The sequence below is a fragment of the Notamacropus eugenii genome, chromosome 6 (genome assembly GCF_028372415.1).
Source record: "Notamacropus eugenii isolate mMacEug1 chromosome 6, mMacEug1.pri_v2, whole genome shotgun sequence".
NCBI classification, from domain to species: Eukaryota; Metazoa; Chordata; class Mammalia; order Diprotodontia; family Macropodidae; genus Notamacropus; species Notamacropus eugenii.
The window spans coordinates 148,856,399-148,878,416 of NC_092877.1; the positions used below are offsets into that span (position 1 = coordinate 148,856,399).

Below are 22,018 nucleotides of genomic sequence, written 5' to 3' on the forward strand. Positions count from 1 at the left end.
CTGATGCTATGCACTCACAGAGACAACCCTTCTCAGCCACCCTTAGCATTCACCCAGGCAACCGCTCTTACCCGTGGCTAAAAACGACCTGAAAGAAGTTTCTACTCATCTGGGAGGGATGTCACCGGCTGCTAGGGTCCTAGTTTCCTGCCATTGCAGGATCTTCTTTGTGGTACACGCAGAACATGAAGGCACCAGGGAGAGGGGGAGAAACAGAGTCACAGTCCATGTAAACAACAGCCAGCATCAGAGAGCTTCCCTCCAGGGCTCACTTCTGATTGGCAGATAGGCTATGACCAGGCTGAACAACTGGAATGCTGTCATTCCGGAAGTTAATGGAATGGGGTTCACTTTTCCTTCTCTCTGGCACAACATGATCTCTGGACTTTCCGTATCTTTGGACTCTCAAAACATATAGAGGTTTTACTCTTGTGTAGAGCTAGGTTTGGTTTTTAATCCAGGAGGTTGATTTTGTAACCTATAAATGTCCCATTTTCTCTAAAGTTCATTTATGTGTACTCACATTCACACGCACACACACACACATATTCACACACACGCATACACAAATTGTACAAAAACACTCTGACCCTATGTAAGTTTTCACAATTTGGGTCTAATTAAATACACTGTAGAATACACTCCACCCCTGACTGTGGAAAACAAAACTGAGCAGCAAGTTTTGGCTTCATCTTGCTGAAATGTCCACAGACCTCTCCCTTTCTCCCTTATACTAAGGGATATAGAAAGCCCTGTTTGGAAATAATATCCTTTTCTTTTTTCTTTCCTTTTTTTTTTTTCTTTTTCCCATGGCAAAAGGCAAAGATGGACCTGGGTGCCAAGAAGTGCTGGACACTGTGAAAACTCTATTTCTCATAAAACATGGAGTCGCCATGACTAATTCCAGAAGCCAAAAGGCAACGAAACCGAGCACGGAAAGCAGATTTTAGGTACTTATTTCTTGCCAACAAAGACAGAAAAAAAAAATCTGGATATAGATACTCAAAAGCAGCATAAGAAAATGATTATGAAAAAATACAGTGATTTTAGATCTAGTATAATAATCCTCCAGAGACATGTAATGTGGTATAGTGTATAGAGTCCAAAAGACCCAAGTTCAAATCCTGTGCCTGACATTTCATAGCTGTTTCACCATGTGTAGGTCACTTAATCTCTAAGCCTCAGGTGCCTCATCTTTAAATGGAAATAGTAATAATTGCTGTAGTTTCTGTTGTGAGGCTCAAATAACATAGTGAAAAGCACTTTGCCAATTTTAAGCTTCTCCCCACCTTGGTCTATCATCCCCTCAGCTTTCAGACTGATCTTCTTCAAGAACAGGTCTGATCATGTCTCCCCAGTGTTCAGTAAACTCCTATGATTGATTCCCTGTCTATCATCTCCAGGATCAGATATAAGCCTCCAACATTCAAATCCCTTTATAACTTGCCCAGTCTTCTTACACCTTACTCCTCTCCAAGTACTCTGTGATCCAGTGGCTCTGGCCTCCCTACTTTTCCTGGCACAAGATACTTCATGTGCATTTTCACTGGCAGCCCCATATCTGAAAGTCTTTGCCACTTACTTCATCTCTGACTTGGCTTCGCTGGTGTCCTTCAAGTTTCAGTTAAAATTCAACCTTTTATAGGCTTTTCCTGATATTGCTTAATGCTAGTTCCTTCCCTGCGTTGCTTATTTCCATTTTTTTAATGTATGTATGTATGTACATGTATGGATATATATACATATATATCTTCTATTTGTACATAGTTGTTTGCATGTTGCATTAGACCTTAGCTTCTTAACATCAAGGACTGTCTTATATTTCTTTGTATCCCTAGCACTAAACATAAGGCCTGACACATAATAGGTGCTTAATAAATGCTTGTGGTTATTACATAAACTTCATTTATTATTATTGATTTTTCACCTTCAGCCTTTCCCTCTCATTGGCTCCTTCCCTTAGTGTTTGATCATGCTCAAGTCTCCTGTATACTAAAAAACAAAAACAATCCCTTTCCCTTGACCTCAAGATATCTTTGTCTCTTTTCCCCTTGACTACCAAACTCCTGGAAAGTATAGATTACACAGACTGTTTCAGCTTCCTCACAATTTACTTCCCTAATGGCAAATCCTTCATCAGTTGCTTTACAGAGCCATCATTCTTGAAATTACTTGGTCTTAAAGGACAGTAACAACTTGTCAGTTCTAGTGGTCTTCTCTCTTAGTCCTCATCCTCCTTCATATTTGGAAGCACTTGAGACTTTCCTTGGCTTTGAAACTGTTCTCTCTTGGTTGCTCTCTGACTTTTCTGATTGCTATTTGGGATCTCCTTCCCTGATGTCTCATTCTCCTTCCACACCCTAAGTGGGGGTTATGTTTTTGGCCTTCCTCTCTGCCTTGGTAATCTCTTATACTCCCATAGATTCAATGATAATAAAAGTCTCTATGAAGATGGCTCCCCAATTTCTATCTCCAATTTCAATATCTCTCCCTAGAGAATTAGTCTGGAACTTCTGTCTACTGGATGACTCCACCTTGATGTCCCACCAGAGTCTCAAACCCAACATAGGTTCTTTAATTTGGGGACACAGCATAGTGCTAGAAGTGTTAAGGACACTAGGTTTGGAATCAATAGACTTCACCATCATTTCCCATGCTTGAATACCTTCCTTTCCCCATCTTTTTCAGTTTTCTTTTGTGTGTTGACTTCTCTCATTAAATTGTAAGCCGCTTGGGGGCAGGGACTTTTTTTACCTATTTGCATCTCTAGTACTTAGCACAGTTCCTGGCACATGGTAGGCTCTTAATAAAAGTTTGGGTAGCTAGGTGGTACAGTAGATAGAGTGCCAGGCTTGGAGTCAGGAAGACCTGAGTTCAAATGTGACCTCAGATACTTCATAGCTGAGTGACCCTGGGCAAGTCACAGAACCCTGTTTGCCCAAGTTTTCTCATCTGTAAAATGTGCTGTAGAAAGAAATGGCAAACCACTCCAATATCTTTCTCAAGAAAACTCCAAATGGGGTCCCAGAGAATCAGACAGGACTGAACAACAACAAAAAATAAAATGAATGAAAATCTTCCTCATAACTTCTGCCCATCTGCTCTGGTTCTTCTCTCCAAAGTCAAGCAAAATAAGTTTAATATGGCTTTTATGTGATACTTTGTACTCCTATTCATAGTATATAAGTGATATACAATGGAATCTTGGCTATAAGTCTCTGAGGCCACTTATCTTGAACGGATGTCTCTGAAAAGTTACATGCATCTGTGTCAGAAAGTAAACTGCTGCATTTAAAGCAAATGGTAAACCTTACTAGATAGAGTTCTTTAAGCCAAGGTCAAAGGACTACTGTAGGTTGGTGGTGCATATTCCTGAGGAGATGCGGGTTGGAGGAAGTACTTTTAAGGTGCCTCGAAGATTCTGTGATTTTTGTGGACGGTGAAGGGACTGAATATCATCAACTAAAGGAAATGGGAGGTTTATTAGCCTGTTGAGCTGAACACTTCCGAGGACACAATAATGATCCTTAAGTATCTGAAGAACAAGGCCAGTTCTGCTCTGTCCCAGAAGACAGAATTAGAAGCAAGAGAGAAATTGCAGAGAGGCTGGCTTCAACTGAATGGAAGGGGAAAATTCTTAACTGAGCTATCTAAAAATGGAATGAATTGACTAGGAAGATGGTAGGTTCTCTTTCATGGTGTCAAGGTGAGCACTTAAGGAACTATTGTTGAGGGGGAATTCCTGTTCAGATACAGGTTGGACTATGTGGCCTCTAAGGTCCCTTCCAATTCTATGAATCATTAATTATTTATGAGTGTTATCATGACTTATGTCACTCCATCTCACCCCTTGGAGTTCATATAGTTCAATCCCTTTGTCATATATTTGAGGAAACAGGTTCTCAGAGCTTGACTTGTTCATAGTCACTCAACTAAGAAGTGTCCAAACCAGGATTTAAACTCTGGTGTTCTGACTCTATGTCCAAAGTTCTTTTTACTAGCCCACATCATCCTAGGGCTCTCCTCCAATTTTTCAATATCCATACATGTAGAGAGAGGCACTGTGGGGCTGGTCTTACAGTAAAGAAGTCATGGGGTCATGTTCAGCTTTGACATATCCTGGCTATTCATTCCTGGGCAAGGCTTAATCTCTCACTGCCTAAGGCAGTTTTCTAAGACTATAAATTGGAGAGTAGTTGCCCATCTCCACTGGTAGAGAGAATTCTTTATGAAGAACTCTCCATTCCAGTGAAATCTCAACAACAACAAAATCAAAAGATAATGGTTATATTCATATTATAGTATTGTTGCATTATGTATTCTATTGGATAGTATTAGTGACATTAATATTACATAACAGCATATTGGCATCTTTAAAAAATTCATTTTTATTGATATCCTGGCATCTGGTTATTATTATAAATATGCATTACTATTATAACATTATCAATATAAATTTGGTTTATCTTTTTTGGCTGACACACTTTACGTGATTGATTTCTACTCCAGGTCGTTTTCATAAGTACAATTTTCTAGCTTCATCTTCCTCATCTTGAACTTTCACAGCTAATTTTTAAAAAATCTAAATGTAAGAATTTATGCTTACCCCAGACCATAATTCTAGGCTATCAAGTATCAATTCCCACCACATCAACATGTTATATAGACCAAAGTGCAGTCCAGGCTATAAAGTTCTGGGACTATATATCAGGGCAATGCAACGAAGGGGTAGGCTATCCAGCTTCCAGTGAAAGAGTGAAGGTTCTAAAAGCCAAATTGCAACAGACAGTCATTTTTGCCAGCATTACTTGTAGCTTCTGTCATGATATCCAGCAGATATCTTAGGCTTGAAATCACTATTCTGGCCCCCAGCTTCCATCTCAAACCCCTTGAATCCTAGCCATTCTTCAATTCTGGGCTCTTACCCAGCCCAGCCTTCTGCTTTACATTCTCATTTGGATCCTGATTTGGAAACAATTGGTCTTTCCTCAGGTTGGAACATTTCCCCAAGACCTAATAATTCCACTAAGAGCTTTCTGGATCTTGATTTTATCATACAACATTAAATTATCAATAAATTTGATAAGCAAGCCATCTAATATCTCCATCCAAGTCACTGATAAAAAATGTTTACACATAGCATGGTTCCCTATCAGAACATGTAGGCATAGTACTGGAGATCTTCTTCCAGGCTGACAGTGAACCCTTTGGGTTCAGTGACTGAACCTATTCTAAATTTATCTTACTGTACCTGCATCACTGTTAATCTTGTCCAAGAAAATATGAGAGATTTTATGAAATGTTTTGCTAAAATCCAGGTATATTAAAGCTAGAGAGGCAATGTGGAAAAGTTATGAACCAGAATGGAGTCAAAAAGTACTAGGTTTGAACACATTCAAGTCATTTAACCTCTCTGGGACTCAGTTTCTTTACGTGTGAAATGGGGATAATAATAGCACCTATCTCACATAATGAGGAATCAGTGAGATCTGTTATATTTAAAGTGCTTTGAAAATCTTGAAGTGCTATATAAACGTCGATTATTGTTATTACTAAAGGGTAACTGTCAAAAGAGGAGATGAGATTAGTCTAGCATTCCTAATGAACCCATTATTAATTATTCTTAATCTATTTATTAATTATTTTTATATTATTAAACTATTTAAATTAGCCATGTTGGCTAATAGTAATTACCTCTGCCCTCTCCGTGTCCACAAGCTTCTTGTTTAAAACTTGTTCTAGAATGTCCCCAGAATCACTGGGAAGCTCATCAACCTATAGTTTGCTCAATAATCACACGTACAAGTTTGAGGGTTTTTTTTCAGTCCTTTGAAATCTAACTTATCTGGACTAGAGTTGTCTCATGGCATGGATGCCAAGCCTTATACAGAAGTTCAGTGCCCATGTCTGAATCATGTTACAGAAAACTGTCTCCAATCCTGGCTTGACAAATCAGGTTGTGGAAGCAAATAAAAGAGATTTTCTTGTATAAACACTGTCCATCTAGCTCAATGTTAAGGGCTGGACAAATTGGTTTTAACATCTTTTTAAAAGGCCCATTGGGTCTGCTGTGGGGGCTCAGGCCTCTAATACCTCGATGCCAAGGCTGGCAATCAGTTGGGTTCAGCAGTTCAGAACTCCAGTGGGGCTAACGCTGATCAGATGCCTACACCAAGTTCAGCAGCAACATGGTGAACACCCAGGAGCTCAGAGCTACCAGGCTGACAAGAGAGATGAGAATCCTCCCTGGTTAAAAAAATGGAACAGACTAAAGCTTCTGTTTCAGTCAGGATTGGACAAACCAAGAAGGACTGCTGCTTGTCCAGCCAGGGAGAGTTAAGAAATCTACAAATAGATCAACAGACAAATTCTTAGAAAGATAAACAAATAACTGAATAAATGAATGCATACACAAACAAATAGACCTATTGTTAATGCCAAGGGCAAATAAAATTTCTTCTGACCTAAGAAGCAGAATACACAGAAAAATAAACCCATTAGACAGAAGCAAGAGTATTGGAATGGAAGTCAAAGGAGTTGGATTCAAATTCTGACTTTGCCACTTCCTGGGCAAGTCATTTTACAATTCATTCATTTGTAAAATAAGGGCATTAAAATCGATTATGCTATGATAAAGTAATTATGAGATATTCATGTTGGAGAGCCTATATTGGTGACCTGGAAAGGGAAAGGAATGAAATAGGACTTTTCTCTTCTAGTATCCTTTGACCAAATTTAGAAGAGTAGCTAGGGGGCACAGCGGATAGAGTGCCAGGCCTGGAGTCAGGAAGACTCCTCTTTCTGCGTTCAAATCTAGCCTCAGACACTTACTATTAGTGTGACCCTGGGCAAGTTTTTATCCTTTGGCTTTAATCCCTTGGAGAAGGAAATGGCAAATCATTCCAGTATCTTTGCCAGTATGGTCCATGGGGTCACAAAGGGTCAGACACAACCGAATGACTGAACAACTACGGACTAGCATGTGAATTTTCACAAGTCATAAGATGCTTACACCAACTAACACCCCTACCTGTTTTTTGTAAGTTGCTTGGTTGAGAAGCCTAGAAACTCAAGGCAGGCAAAGCACATTCTAGGGAAGTTTCCTGCTCTGCTGTCCATGCTTCTCTGAAGAAGCGTGGAAATTTTTGGCACTGTCAAAAATCATACCTTTCATTAGTTCCAAATATATACCAGCTATTAACGCTCAGAATGAACTTTTACTACAGGATCCCTGCACCCACCTCTCAATTACTTTATACTTACCTTGCATATCCTTTTGTATTTTCTTATCTGTTTTATCTTGATTTATATTTATTTTAAATTAATTAACATATATGTATACTTATTTTATTAATCTCCTTAATGAACATTACATTCCTTTGAGGGATATAACACTTTGAGGTGTCAGGGCACTTTTATTTTTATTTTTATATCCCTAGTACCTAGCCCAGTGCTTTCTATATAGCATGGTTAAAAGTTTCACGTTTCATTAGGTCACAGCCTTAGAGTGGGAAGGAATCTTAGCAGTTCTCTATTCCAACACCCCCATTTTACAACAGAGGAACTGAGGTCTCTAAAGAAGGAAATTATTCAAGATTCATTACATAAGTTTCATCTGTCACCTGTATAGAGGGAACTTAGTTTTCTCCCTACTTATTAATTTTTTGGGGGGATAAACATTTTTAATCACTTTTAAGTAAATATTTCCCTATAGCTATGGTGTCAGGGAATATTGGGAAAAGCCCTGATCTTAAAGGCAGAAGATCAATGTATTTGAGACATGCCCTGATCATTTACTAGCTGGATAGATTTAGCCAAGTCACTTAATCTCTCATGGACTCAGTTTCCTCATCTATAAAATGAGATGGCTTGATGACATTTGATAATTGTAACTTTCTAACTAGAATTCTGTTTCCTTCACGTTAACTTTCCTGTTTCTCTCCAGAATTACATAAAGGAAATGGAGTGGGGCAGATGCTGAAACATTACATCACTAAGGTGCTGCCTGTCATCTTGCTCCTGGATGGTCTCTTCCCTTATCTAAGGATAAAGCATATTCATTTTGTATTTTCCTATGTTTTCCAGCTCCTGCCATGTTGTTCCCATTGACCAAAAGCAGGTCTGACACAACACAATGAAGAGGATGCTGTGAGAAGTCATTTAAGAAGAGGTTGTTGGTAGGGCTGAATGAACCAGCCAGTTTCTGGCCATGTCTCTCTATAAGTTAAAGAACTGTAAGGTGGATTGTTCACGGGACTCAAGGAACGTAGAACTGAAATCAACAGAGAAGATCTAGCTCCTTCATTTACAGAGGAAGATACAGCAATCCAGAGAAGTTAAATGAACTCAATAGGACTACTATGGAAATACGTTTTACATGACTGCACGTATACAACCTGTATCAAATTGCTTACCATCTTAGGGAGCAGGGAGGGGAGGGAAAGAGGGAGAAAATACGAAACTCAAAATTTTATTTAAAAAATAATGTTAATCTACATCCAGAGAGAGAAACGAGGGAATTGGATTGCAGAGTGAAACAGACTCTTTTCTCTTTTGTTTTGCTTTGTTTTCTTTCTCATGGTTTCTCTTATTTGTTGTAATTCTTCTATATAACATGTGAATTGTTTCTAGTGGAACTGAACAATAAAGGTTACAAAATCTCTGTATCCATTGATACCACAAACCCACTCAATTAATGGAGTGCAGAGGGAGGAGAAAGACCATGTGTACAAAATTTGTTAGGTTCAAAAAAGGTGATCATGATAATTAATGATAAAACCACCATCCACATTGGTAGAGCACTTCCCAGTTTTCAAAGTACTTTCCTATATTTTATCTTGTTTCATCCTCACTACAACCTTGAGGTAGATGATGTCAGCAATGGCTGGCAGGCCTTACTTATTTTCATTTTTAGATAAGGCAAATTTGTAATATTATTTCAAAATTCTAAGACTAAAACAGCAAAGGTATGATTCTGCAACAAGATATACATACACTGTTCTTGCTTTTTTAAAAACAAACAAAAACAATTACATGACAATATAGAAAAGAATCACAGCTGAGATGTCATCACTGCATACATATACCCAATATTGGAAAAAAAATTCAAGTCAACAAAAATTTATTAAGTGCTTATTATGTGCCAGTGCTAAGCAGTCCCTGCCTTCAGCGAACTTACACTATTCTAATGGAAGAAGATCTATAAAATGGAGCTAAAAAAGGTGGGAGGAAGGATGTCCCTATGAGGAGGTTTAGTGTCAAAAATCCAAAGAAAGAAGGAGCTGGTGTGGGCTCTTCCTCAAAAAGGAAGTTTGGAGACAAATTCACCAGTAGCAAAAGGGCACGTTAGGGACTGAACAAATGGCGGAACACACTGTGGTGTGTGAATTCAATAATTACTCTCATAATATAAGGAACAATAAATATGAAGAATTCAGAAAAATTTGAGGAGTCTGTAACACATATGTGTGTGTGTATATATATGAATATATAAACATTGTGTGTGTGTATATATATATATGAATATATAAACATTGTGTGTGTATATATATATATGAATATATAAACATTGTGTGTGTATATATATATATATATATGAATATATAAACATTGTGTGTGTATATATACACACACACCTCTAGCCATTCATTGCCAAAGCCATTGTGAACTTCATTTATGTTATTTTAGTCACTCTCTCTTCCATTTATATGAATGGGTGACAGACACACACATGCCTATAAATGGGAGAGACAATGACTACAATAAGAAAAATGAAGCCCACAGTAACAATGAAACTGAAATACTTTGGCCACATAATGGGAAGAGAGGACTTATTGGAAAAGCCTGATGTTGGGAAAGATTGAAGGCAAAAGGAAAAGAGGACGGCAGATGAGATGGATAGATGGTGTCATGGAAATAATGAACATGAACTTGGACAGATCTGGGAGATCGTGGAGGATAGATGGGCCTGGTGCACTTTGGTCTCTGGGGTCATGAAGGGTTGGACAAGACTGAGGGCCTGAACAACAACCGTTCAGGCCAAATATAATGTCCAATGATAGTTCCAAATGCCTGAGGTTAAAACAAACTTCTTCAGTATTAAGAACGGTAAACCGTGACAGGCAAACATTACATAAGCTGTCAATAACAGGTGCTTTGTTAGGTGGTTTTGCATAACTGCTTTTTTTTAAAATGGGAATACCTCATGGTGGGTGGTGGGGTAGGAAGATTTATTGGGAAATAACTTATGTGTTGAAACATAATAAATTTTTAAAGAAGACAAAAGTTTTGTGTTAAATAGGATTCCAATGAATGAATGAATGAAAAAATTAAAATAGCATTCTATTTTTTAAAGACATGGTTAATTGAAAAGAGGCCTTCTCTTCGCAATGTCAGATGGTTGAGGACAGGGACCATTTTTTTTTTTTTTTTTTTACCATTTTTTTGTATCCCTAGTACTTGTTACAAAGTCTGGTACAGGATTAAGTGCTGAGAAAATGCTTGTTGATTGACTATTCCTAGAGCACAGAAAAGTATCTCAGTAATTCAGTGCATCCTCAGAAATGCACATCTTAAACAGATGAATCTCAATGTCACTTTTTCATTAGTTTATACCTGTGATTTCATATGTGTAGAGTTCTGATGTAGCTTAGCAAATCAAATGAAATTTATAATCCTCGATAGTTGACTGTAGTACTGAAAAATGAGGGATTTGCTCATGGTCATGTTGTTAGCATGTGACAGACGCAAGACATGAAGCCACCTCTTCTCATCTCCAAAGTCACCTCTTTGTCACCTCTATCCACTTTGCCAAGTTCCTTCTCCATTGCTCCTACCTGGTTTCTGATAGCAGGTGCTAATGAGCCCTGAAGAGGTGGACCAAGCCAGAAGAAAGAGGAAAGATATAATGATAACCTAGCATACAAAGTCACCCATTTCCCCCCAAAATCAAGTGTTCCTTGTCTTTTAAAACAACAGGTCCTGTTTGTTTGCTAAACCACCTGGTGGACACATAGAAAATCTGCCACACTGCGTGTTATATTTTTATGACAAGTCTGTATTGTGTATTGTTTGAGATTACCATATTTCACTGCATAATTGTGTTGATTTTATGGCAAATTTTTTGTAAAAAGTGGGGTGTGACCATTATGTGAAGCTTTTTTGGGGAAAAAAATTTATGCCAGTATGACTAAAAAATCATTTATTACTAAACTGTCTTTGGTGAAAGATTTAGAATCCATGGAAAACTTGTGAATATACATTGAAATTGAATGTGCATGCACTGAGAAGTCTAGGCTCTCTGGCTGCAGTGTAATGCCCAAAGAGATAAATGGATATCCATATGCCACTGGTGAATACATGGCTGCTGTTTACCTTTTAAGCTGTGAGAGGAACAGAACCATACCATGCAATGATTACACAATGAGAGGCTATAAACCAGGTTTTGGACTGAAACAAACAAACCAACAAACAAACAGGGGTGTGACAATTATGTAGTGGCAATAATTATGCAGTGAAATATGGTACCTCCCAAGTCTTGAATTCTTCTCTCTCTAGGGTTCTTTCCAAATTCTCCTAGACTTTCTCTACCAGGCTACGGAAACTTCTTCTCTCTGGAATCACTCTATCTCTGGATTCCTCATACTGGAAGTACTCTCTCTCCTGACTGGTTCCTCCCAGATTCATTTTAAGGGAAAGGACTCAGTGAGGGCTTAATAAATGCTTGCTGACTTGTTGGTGACTTTTCTTCCTCTTATCTCCTCTTTTCCCAACCATATATTCTTACTCTAAAATCTAACTTCTGAGAAAAACTGAAGGACTTTAATCCCACAAATTAACAAAGAGAAAGACAAGCAGTAACCAGAGAGAAAGTAGCGGATTATAGAACAAATGACCCACTACCTCAGTTGATTTGGCACCCAGGGCTGTTCTCTAAGATATTTTTCATACTCTAAAAGGAATATATTTTTACTTGAGTTAAAGAGGGACTTCTTAAAGGAAAAAATACAAATTGTTAATAATCACTCAGAAAATTAAGTACTTATGATCAGACAAATGCAAATTAAAACAGCTCCCAGAGAAGACACAGGGTGACAAGATAGTTGTCTTCAAGCCTTTAAAGGGCTCTATGTGGAAGAGGAATTTTACTTGTAATGATCCCAAGGATAATGAAAGAAATTTCTCTCCTTTCAACAGAGTAAATATGGCACAACAAGGGTAGAATATTGTCTGCGTTATTAGGTTAATTTATCAATGGTTTTTGTTGAATTGCTTTTTGTTACAAGGGAGGAGAGAGTATATTCAGAGTAAGTGTAATATAAAAACAAAAAGCAATCAATAAAAAATTTAAAAAACAATTTAGAAGTCCTCAATAAAAACAAAACCATTTAGACTTGAGATGTGGAACAAATTTTTAACAATCAAAGCTACACAAAAGTGGAACAGGCAGCCTCAGGAGGTCGTGGGTTTCTACCAGCCCTCCTGGAAGTCATCAAGCAAACGTGATATGATCGCCTGTAGAGAGAATTCTTGTTCAGGTGTGAGCTGGCCTAGATGTCCACTCAAGTCACTTCCAGTTCCTGTAATTCCATGATTCTACTTTACTCAATACTTTAAGTTACATTACTTGATTAAATCAAACTAATTAATTCAATAATCAATCAATTAATTAAATAATTTCATCTGGGTCATGACTTGATTCTCCAGTGCTGATCTATGCCTTTTAACTACTGAATAAGTTTTCAAGTTACTGAACAGTAACATTCTCTAATTCCAGTGAAGTTAGTTCTTAGACAACAGGTATACAGTACATTTCCTGGACTATACTCCCAAGCCTGATGGCATTTAATACAGTTGTACTCCATATGTATGGACTTCTGTGAAGCCGGTACTAACCTACGAATTGACAAAGGCAGTTAAAAAATAATAAAACTTAGTGTTATCATGCCTACAGAGAAAGGCATTACACGGTTATTGGAATCACTATTACACTGTTAGGGAAAATAATAATAGAGGAAATGATATCAATAGTTATAATTTTATGGCAATTTAAGGTTGCAATGTCATCTCATTTCATCTTCATAACCACTCCAGAAAGCAAGCATTATTATTTTCTCCATTTTAGAAATGAGGAGGGTAAGACTGTGAGGGGTTAAATGACTTTCCCAGTCATGCTGGCTCCCAGTTAAGTGTCTGAGGTAGGTTTGGAACACATGATCTCCTAACTCAAAGTCCAGCACTCTATACGGCACCTAGCTGTCTAGATGTAATCTTTTTTAGAAAATAATAAAACTATGATCCCTTACGTCCTTAAAATTTAATGACTTTTGAAAGGAAGATAAGATATAGGAAAGAGATTGTACCAGAGTCAAGGTGACATGGTGGAAAGTACACTGGAAGTGCATGTGATGGGAGAAAGTGTTCATTTGGACGCCTACTCTATACCAATCAATGTTAATCAGTTTGATATTTTGCATAAACATTATGAGACCCTTTATGATGGGCCTCAAAAGTTCATGACTTGTTTACAAGTTATTAGGCTCACTTGTGCAACCACAAGAATGCTGACAAAGATAGCTCCATCCTGTTTTATTCAAATTCCATGTCCAAATTCAGCATGAGATTACTTGATTCTCTGTAAAGTCATCCAACTTATTTTTTTACTTCCAGACCATTCTCTCTTGTGCAACATGAGCCTGTGATCATCTTATGACCACTTAGTCACTGGAGAGACCTTGTGCTTCACCCAACCTGTGACTCCTCCCCCATCCCCAATATATCATTTTTGGCCCTCAAGAACAAGGTCTATCAACCATTTAGATTCTGTATTTTGCCATGCCTCTTTTGCATATCTAGGGATCAAATCCCATTAAAACAAGGGATACCAGTGGCATCTAGGATCCTGAAAAAGATCTGAGGTCCACTTCATTAGAAGGGATCATGAACTCTTTAATAAAGTGCCATGGCTCAGAGCTCTGTCTCAGTGATTTTTCTTGCAGATTAGGCAATTATAATCCTGAAAATGGCTTCAAATACAATTTCTACTATTTATTACTTAGGTGACCCTGATCAAGTGCTTCTCAATCACAAAATGAAGGGGTTGAACCACATGATTTCTAGGTCCCTTTCAACCCTAAATCCCATGGTAAAATATGAGATCCAAAAGTAGGCATTTCCGGTGACCCACTGGGCCACTGAAAGGACTATACCCTAAAGATATTATGAAAGGGAGGGGAGGAGGGAGCAGAGAACCAGCTACACAAAATTATTCATAACTGCTCTATTCATAATAACAAAAAGCTGAAAACAACCCACACCTCCAACAACTGAGGCAGTAACAGAATAGACCGTGATATGACAACATAATGGAATACTCCTGCACCATAGGAAATAATAACTATGAAGACTGCAAAGAAATATGCAAAAACTTATGTGAAGTGATGCAGAAAGAAAGCAAAGTCAGAAAAATAATATGCCCACTGACAACTACATTAAAATTATTATAATAATACCAGCAAGGAAACAAAAAGCAAGTACACAGGAAGAAAAAGCGCCCAGAAGGCAAAACAAGACTCAAACAGACCGTGGTTGCTGCTGCTTTGTTCCAGTTTATAACTTACTTTTCAATTGTAAATAATGCGAAATTTGTGGTTTTATGTGGGATCTCATTTAACACTTTACTTGAATACAAGAGTGAGAACTGGCCACCTTTAGAGTTCAAATTTGCAACACATTTTATGTACATTATCCCATCTGATCCTTATAATGATCTAAGTTCTGAGGCTATCATTAATCTCACATGATAAGTGAGGAAACTGAGGTAAAAAGAAATGAAGCATCAGTGGTAGAATTTTAGCCTGGGTCTTCTTTATCCACTATGCCATACTGCCTTTAAAACTAAAAAGGCTTTGAGTGCTAACTTGAGAAAAACAATACACACACATAAACACACAGATACACAGACACACAGACATACACATACATAGACACACACAAACACACACACACACAGACACACACACACATACACACACACACCCCAATTCACCTGTACTATATACACCATAAAACCAAAAAAAAATTATTCCAGCAACCGAGAGGAGTATTATCAAAGCAAACAGTTTAGTTCACAGATGTTTATGTATTTCTAGTGGCTAAGACATACACTATATACATATGTATACTTGTGTGTGAGAGATAATGGGACAAAGAGAAAGAAGAGAGTGCAGAGATGTTCATTTACTTTAGAGTTGCCAGACTATCGACCAAGTCTAATGATTTGACCTGCATGGTAAAAATGTAGTTGAATCTTAGAACTAAAAAGGTGAATTTCAAAACAAAAAGAATAATTCTACCTGAACAGAATCCTAAAACCAACACAAAGAAAAATATGACTTTGCTGCAAGCGTGACCACTAACCTTTTATTTTGTCAAATGCAGAAAATCTACTCTGAAAAGAAAATTTAAAGATTTAACACAAATTGTTTTGATTCAGAAAAATTTACAGTTTTCATGACCTAGCATTCATCCAAGAGGCTATCCAACCTCTCCGACCTGATGCCTCCTATTTTTAGCTCTGCCCCTTCTCTGGGATTTCTCTCCTTTCCCCTCCCCCCATCTCCCATACTGTAAGCAATTAATATTTCAAGCTGGAATCTTCTAATTCTTTAGATGATTCTCTAGCTAATTTGCTCTGTCTATGACCTCAGAGGTAGAAAACCACTTAGGAAGGATCCTCCTCCTTCCTAGAAAATATCTGAAAGTCCATGCCCTTCCAGTTGAGCGATTATGATTCCCAAGCTAGTAAAGTGCCTAAGCTTCCCTGAAACCCAGAAGTCTCAGTAAGCAGTTGACGTAAGCATATATCAAGTCCTGGGAGCAGCCCCCTGCTAAACCATTGAGGACTCTGTCTTTCCTTGCCCTTTTCCAGTTTCATGTAGAAATGTTAGCCCCAGCATGAGGAGCTTGATAAAGTACCCTAATTTAAAGGTATCAGTCCTGGTACCAAAGGGAAGAAGGAACCAGGAGACTATGTCTGCCTAAATCCCAAATCCCTACTTTAGGAAAAACCTGAAATTTGCATAAGACCAAATAATGATGGAGAAATCCCATGTGAAGCTACAGTAAATGCCTTCTTCCACTCTAGAACCAAACAAAAAGTCAGCCAGAAGCCCATAAGTATTAGGAAAGAAGGGTGTTAGTGAACCCAGCATACAAACAAACTAGCAGTCTCCCAAAGCAACCCGATATGAGCTAGAGACAAGTGTAGCTCACAAGCCTGTCTAGAAGCAGCAAGGAAGGGAGGTGGAACTCCCTGGAGAAAGCCCCAGGCTGGTCAGAAAGCCCTAGGGTGGGGACAATGGAAGCCCAGGGAGAGGCAGCCACTAGTGTAGCTCATTATCAGATAGGGATGGCCAAGACATCCAGGGGCTATAATGGGCTCTGAAGATCCAGTGCAGTGAACCTCAAAGAGGCAGAGGTCAACACAGGAACTCAAGGAACCAAACAGGGCTTATCACCTCACCCAAAAGCACAGCAGAGGAAGAAAGTATGGTTCTAGTACAAAGCCCCAATTTAAGAACTAAAGCTAGAGTAAACCAAAGAGGACACCAATCCACTTTTAAAAATTATCATCCATCTAGAGATTCCTAGAAGGAGAAATTCCATGATAAGTAAATCTCTGATGAGACATGAAAGAAAAAAAAAGGATTTTCCACATAAAACGTGAATATAGAAGAGAAACAAGATTGAAAAAATGAAACAAACTCAGGAGGAAAAAATTGGAAGGAAAGTAAGTCACTTAGAAGAGAAAATGTTAAACTCTACCTAAATAATGGATTCCCTAAAACTATAATAGATCTTACACAAATTAATGACCCTATGAGACAGCAAAAAATATTAGAATAAAAGCAAAAGATTGAAACAAAAGTATTAGATCTCTGATATTAAAAAAACTGTCTGGAAAACAGGTCAAATAATACAAGAATCATTGGAGTTCCTGAAAACTCCAAGTTTAAAAAAAAAAGCCTGGATATATATTTCAAGAAATGATAAATGAAACTTGCCAGATATATGAGAATCAGGGGTAAAGATAGAAAGAAGGTACTAATCACCTTTTGAAACAAACCTCAAATTGAAAACTTCCAAGAATGCCGTCACCAAAATCCAGAGCTCCCATGTAGAAGAAAAAAAAATACTTGTAAGCATCCACAAAGAAGCAGCTTAAGTATCAATAATCTACTGTTACTATGTCTGTAACCTAAAGAGATCAAAGAAAGAGCAAAAGGGACCATATGTACAAAAATATTTCTAACAATTTTTTTGTGGCGGCAAAGAATTGGAAACTGAGGTAATGCCCCATCAATTGGGGAATGCTTGAACAAGTTATAGTATATGAATATGATGGAATACTATTGTGCTATAAGAAATGATAAAAGGGAGGGTTTTAGAAAAATCTTAGAAGACTTACATGAACTGATGAAAAATGAAGTGAGAACAAGAAGGGCAATTTATACAGTAACCAAAACACTGTAAAGATAATCAACCCCAAAAGACTCATGAAGCCTGATCAACTCACTGACCAAACACAGTTCCAAAGGACTCATGATGAAACATGTTATCCACTTACAGAAAGAACTGATAGACTTCAAGCACAGATTGAAGCATTTTTCTTCTCTTTTTCTTTTTTTTGGAACATAACTTATGTATAAATTTGTTTTTCAGATATACATGTATGTATACATATATATGTTTCTTATAGGTTTTATGTTTATTGCCTTTTCAAAGGGTGGGGAGAAGGAGGGTGGAGAGAGAGAGAACATGAAACTGAAAATAAGATAAAAATTCAAGTACCAACGATCCGCTCGTAAGACTTTTTAGCTTCTGCTAACAAAGAGAGATCCTGGAATGCAATATTTCAGAAGATAAGAGATGTGTGCCTATAACCAAAAATAACTTATCTTACAAACTTGATTATAATCCAACAAGGAAAATGGATCTTTACTGGAACAGAAGACTTTCAACTATTTCTGATAAGAAAGCTATAACTGAGAAGAAACTTTGAACTGCACACAAGGGTCTAGAGAAACCTAGAAAAGTAAATGCATTTGAGCAATTGGAAGTGGCTCTATAATGCTGCAGTGCAAACATTCTAACTCGGACAAAGAAACAAGAGTCTCTTCAGAATCTGAATGTCTTTAAAGAGTACTAAGAAAAACAGAGGACCTGGGAATGAATTGTTTCCATTAAGAGGGTTTTAAGAGTGGAGAGAGAAAAGAGTGTAAAAGAAATACATTGGAGTAGAAAGGAGGAAAGAGGTAGAACTAGCTGGAAGCGTGTTTGAAGAGTATATAAATATAGAAGAGATGAGAAGAGCAAGAAGATGTTTTTCACTCCTATGAAATGGACAAAGAAGGATTGAGCACATATGCACACTTGAATAGTTTGGTGCAGAATTACATCAAACTCACAGGAAAACAAGTAGAGAGAGGAGGAGTTGAGAGGGATGATAATACCAGAGAGGAACTAGCTGTAAGTAAAACAAATTTCCTGATTCTGAATGGAGGGACAGTGTTATATGGGGGCAAACAAAGCAAAGGACTATAATCTAGGAGCATGCCTATTAATTGGAGAATGGATAAAAAATATGGTATATAAAGGTAAAAACATGATGCTATAACACAGAAACTAGAAAAGACACAATTTCAGAGAATTCTAAGTATTATGAACTGATGCACAATGAAGTGAACAGAACCAGAGAAACATTTATACAGGGATAAGAGCAATTATCAACTAAATCTCCAGAAGACTGGGATGGTCCTCTATGCTTGTCTACCTCCTGACAGAGAAATAGAGAAAGGATAGGTACAAGGTGTGTGCATGTCTGTGTGTGCGCGTGTGCATGTGAGTGTGTGTGGGTGTGGGTAGGTGTGTGCGTGTGCATGTGTGCACATGTATGCATGTCTGTGTGCGTGCAGGTATGCGCACATGTGTGCACATGTGTGCGCATGTGTGCATGTGTGTGTGTGGATGGAGCCACAGTTTTGGGTTTTTTTTGTTGCACTATACTTATTTGTTAAAAGGATTTCTTTTCCTTTTTCTCTGGTTTTTACTTAAGGGAAAAGATCAGTGTGGGGGGCAAGGGTTAGCAATAGTAATGCAACCCTCCCCCCCAAAAAAGTCCTTGAAACATTTTTTTAAAATGGCGGGGCATGCACACAGCTGGGTGGTGTAGTGGAAAGAGCACCAGCCTGGGAGTTAGGAGATCAAATCCAGCCTCAGACACTACCTTTAAGACCTGGGCAGGTCACTTAACTCTGATTGCCTCCAAAAAGAAAATGCAAAGAAGGAAATTCAGAAGGAAGTATAGTGAAGCTTTGAAAATTATTTTATGTTTTTCTCAATTATATGGAAAAACCATTTTTATCATTCATTTTAAAGTTTGTGTTCCAAATTCCTTCCCTCCCCTCTCCCTTGCTTAAGAAGGCAAACAGTTTGGTATAGATTCTCATACACATTTCCATATTAGCCATGTTGCACAAGAAAACATCCCCGCTTAGCACAAAAACCCCCCCCAAACCAAAACCAAACAAAACAAGAAAAATAAAGTTTAGAAAGCATGCTTCCATATGCGTTCAAACTCCATTAGTTCTTTCTCTGGAGGTGGGTAGCATTTTTCATCATATGTCCTTTGGAGCTGTCTTGGATCTTTGTGGTGCTAATACAATGTATTGCTAATAGAATAAAATACAGTAACAGAACAAGTCATTCACAGTTGGCCATTGTACAATATAAGCAGGGAAGTTTTGAAAGTAACTGGGAATTTATGATACATCTTTAAAAAAGCAAGTGGTATAACATGGAGATTCACAGTTTTATATACAATCCTCTTTTTCTGCTGAGTATGGTGAAATGATCTTTTCTGGTGTTAAAGTTCAGAACAAAAAATAAAATAAATTTTAGAAAAAGAGGGAATAAAGGGGGTAATTAGTTGGACTCCTTAGTACCTTTAGAATAATATAAGGTTTTATAAGCATTAACCTCATTTTTTCCCTCACAACAACCCTGTGAGGTAGGTATTGTTATAATCTTCATTTTATAAATAAGGAAACTGAGGCAGACAGGGTTAAGGGATTCCCCTAGGGTTACATAGCTAGTAAGAGTCTGAGGCTGGATTTGAACTTAGGTCCTACTGACTTCAGGTCCAACACTCTATTCGCTGCACTACCTAGCTGCCTTGCTCTTCCTGCCTGACATTCTCTTAGTTGTTTCCAGTTAGGCCAGAGAGTCTTCCATTATAAAGTATTCTTTAAAAACACTAAATAAAAGGCCCTATTCCCTTCAGCACTGACAGACTTGCCTAGTTCTTCGGATGAAACCCCTTTCCGTTCCAGCAACTGACTACAACACACACCAAGACCAGCAATTCTCTCTAGCTGTTCCTCCCTTTTAAAAGCATTCCCTGGAAGATAATACAACAGCATTGAACTGTTACACAGTATTTGGGGGGGAAGAGGTGAAAAGGTTGGGGCCCAAGAGGCAGGGTGGGAAGAGGAACCTTTGCCAATGGCATATGAAGACAGACTGCATGAGATAATAACCAGCCGCTGGAATCTGATTCTAAGACCATCTGCGTGTCATTTCTGTTCACCACCCTTTCATATGTCAAAAGATGTGTCATCAACATCTATGAAGATTTCCATTATCCATCCACACCCAAACTGGCTTTCATATAGTCTAAACCTGGGATCATAGCTGAAAGTCACTTTATCCCCAACTTAGCTTTCCAACCCCAGTGCTGACACCAAGATCACTGAGCCCAACCTCCTTATTTAACAGATGAGGAATGTGGTGCCCAAAATGGTGAAAAAAGCCAATTGCCCAGGATCACCAAGAGAATAAGAATTTGTACCCAGGGATTCAGGCTCTGGATTGAGTATTCTTTCCACAATACTATGCTAAAACTGGTCTCTCTTATTCATTATAGCTTAGGAAGTCATTAAGTGAACAGTTTTGGAGTCAGGAGGAACTAAATTCAAATCTGGCCTCAGACATTTATTACTTGTGTGACCCTGGGCAAGCCACTTAACCCCAAATGCCTAAAAAAAAAAAAAAAAAAAATTAAAGGATTTATAGCTATAAGGGACCTCAGAGATTCAGATGATCTCTTTAGCCCCTCTCATGTCTTCACATGAGGAAACTAAGATACAGAATGATGATTTAAGAAAAAAGCAGAGTCAGAATTCAAACCCAGGTCCTCAGTGTCATCAACACAGGAGGTGAAAAGTCCACCTTCAAGATAAAAGTCAACAGAAGCTAAAACTCTGATTTGTTGTACACTAACTTCCGAGCATACCTCATACCCTTAATCTCTAGATAAGAGCATTAGATTAGTCGATCTCAAAGGTCCTTCCCAGTCCAACAGTCCTAGAGTTCTATGAATTGTGTTTATTATCTGTCTCTAAAGGAAATAAGTTGTTCCCCATTCACCACTGGTTATTTAAAATTAAACTGGGCAGCAACAAAGTGGCCTTTGGGTTAGGTAGAAATCTGGCAGCCATGAAGACCTCATTTATTATCAGAAATACAAGAAAAAGGCATTTTTTGTTTTGTCTTTCAGAGCTTTAATCAGAGGTCACTCAGGCAGCATTGACTTAATAACAGCTGACATTTATATTGCTTTCTCAGGTTTGGAGAGCAGTTTAAAAACAATAATTCACACTTATACAATGCTTTAAGGGGAGCAGAGTGCTTTGCATAAATTATGCAACAATCTTGGAAGAGATTACTCCCATCTTACAGATGAAGAAATGGAGGCTCCAAGAGATTAAGTGACACAAATAGTGTCTGAAGTAAGATTTGAATCCAGATCTTCTGGACTCCCAAGGCTAAGCATCTATTATCTCTTTCTTGGTCACTGCAATGGTTCAAAATGTCTTATGATGTCAGTACTTCTCAGATGTATAAAAGCCAATGCAAGTAATTTTAAGCTCTGTCTCCCTGGAGAGTGGAGATTCTCCTA

The 22,018-nt window shown here is 38.0% G+C and overlaps 1 protein-coding gene across 6 annotated transcripts in view; it reads right to left on the minus strand.

The window, feature by feature from the left end:
* Positions 1-22,018, minus strand: part of SH3D19 (SH3 domain containing 19) — a 209,560-nt gene that overhangs the window by 136,871 nt on the left and 50,671 nt on the right. Inside the window, exon 1 of one of the 6 annotated variants that reach the window (XM_072621239.1) lies at positions 72-255. The exons of 4 other annotated variants lie outside the window; for them this stretch is intronic. The gene's annotated coding sequence lies outside the window, so the exon portion shown is untranslated. Of the gene's footprint in view, positions 1-71; positions 256-22,018 lie in introns of those variants that run through there. One more of the 6 variants, XM_072621237.1, reaches the window with a different exon arrangement.